Source organism: Octopus bimaculoides, chromosome 7 (genome assembly GCF_001194135.2).
Source record: "Octopus bimaculoides isolate UCB-OBI-ISO-001 chromosome 7, ASM119413v2, whole genome shotgun sequence".
Taxonomy (NCBI): Eukaryota; Metazoa; Mollusca; class Cephalopoda; order Octopoda; family Octopodidae; genus Octopus; species Octopus bimaculoides.
In genome coordinates this window covers 22,720,076-22,722,105 of record NC_068987.1, presented here as the reverse complement: position 1 = coordinate 22,722,105, position 2,030 = coordinate 22,720,076, and positions in this window count along the sequence as shown.

The window sequence follows — 2,030 nt, the reverse complement described above, 5'->3', positions numbered from 1 at the left end:
CTATGTCTCTCTCTCTCTCTCTCTCTCTCACTCTATGTCTCTCTCTCTCTCTCTCTCTCTCTCTCGTCTCAGTACAGAGGGCCTTCGCAGTTTTATGACACAACTGTCTCAATAAAGTACATTTTAAGTACGAAGTTTGATATTCACAGGCACACACATACTACACACACATACACACGCACATACACACGCACATACACACACCCATATACACACACACACCCATACAGAGATATACACACACTAACATACACAGTCACATGCAAACATTCTTTCACTCAGATGACTCACTCCGTCTTGTTACATCGAGTTTCTTATTGTGCTCTTTCAGGAGACATTGCATACATACATGTATACATACATACATGCATACAGACATACATACATACATATATACATACATGCATACGTACATGCATACATGCATACATACATAACACACACACAAACATATACATACATTTATTCATATGCACATACATGTATACATACTGCGTTTGTCGATGCATACATACAACATGCAAACAACCTATAAACATATATGCGTGTGTGTGCGTGTGTGTGTACGTGTGTGTATGTGTCTGCGTGTGAGTATCTTACTCGAGTTTAGTAATTCCTCCATGATATAATATTCTTCCTTTATAAACCGTATTTGACAGTGTATATATATTTCTTCAGTGTACAAATAAAAGGGTAAAGGATTATTAATTTATTAATAAATTAATAATTAATAATTTTTACCAAGCCCTTCGGTATGTAAACACCATTATCGGTGAAGAACTTATTTAAAAGTTCTTATAAATTTATAAACATAATTAAGGGATCAGCAACAGTTATTTCTGTGGTGAAGCAGCTGTTGCTGATCCTTTAATTAAGTTTATTTCTTCAGTGCATATATAATTTTTAAAAGTATCCAAAACTTAGCCTGCATTTAATGCAGCTTGTATGTTAGATGGGAGACTAGCGCCGGGTGGGCTTAAATCCGCCAGTTAACAATGATTTTTACATATAATAAAATATTGAAAAGAAGCTAAATTATTACAGACTTAGCACAAACTCCCGAAAAATTGCTCACGGTATGTCGGGATTTATGTGGGATGATCATATCATTTCACTGAACCTCCTTCCTCAGCACACATGACCCACACCTGATATGTAACTTGCAATATTTAATTACTGTGTTACTTTAAAGAAATATGCTTTTAATTATCTTTTAATTATCTTATAAAATTCAGCTAGAAAAATAAAATTATTTCATCCGCCTGTCAGATATTTCCAATGAGTGGATGACAGCAAAATCATAGCAGTGGCGCACAGCCCTGATGGTAGATCGTGGTAACACAAAACATCGTAGCCAAAATTACGAGTTTTACATCCCACATGGCAATTTTCTTGACCAAAATTTAAACAACAATACGGTTGGCCCGAAAGATGACGAAGTTGAAATACGGTTTGCTCATAACGTAATTTATTTATGATTTCATGCTTTATTCCAGTATATTCCATAATATTATATTTACATGCTTAGAATCATAGATAATGTTTTTTACAAAACATCTTTTAAATATGTTTAATCAAATCTATGATGAAACATTAAATGTGTACTTTTCTACAAAATATACTGGTAAAATACGGATGCTTCTTATGCGTGAGTACGCTTTGTACGCTGGCTTATATGATAGTTTCCTGGGATCTTTGTGGTTTTCGCCATTGTTTACAATTACTCTTTTACTTTTTTTACTTGTTTCGGTCATTTGACTGTGGCCATGCTGGATCAGCGCCTTTAGTCGAGCAAATCGACCCCAGCACTTATTCTTTGTAAGCCTAATACTTATTCTATCAGTGTCTTTGACCGAACCGCTAAGTTACGGGGACGTAAACACACCACCATCGGTTGTCAAGCGATGTTGGGGTGACAAACACAGACACACAAACATATACACACACAAACGCCAGTGTTAGAATGGTGACAGCTGATGGAGGAAATGTTCTCTATGTGGTCTGTGTGTTTTCTGTACTCTGTTTATCAT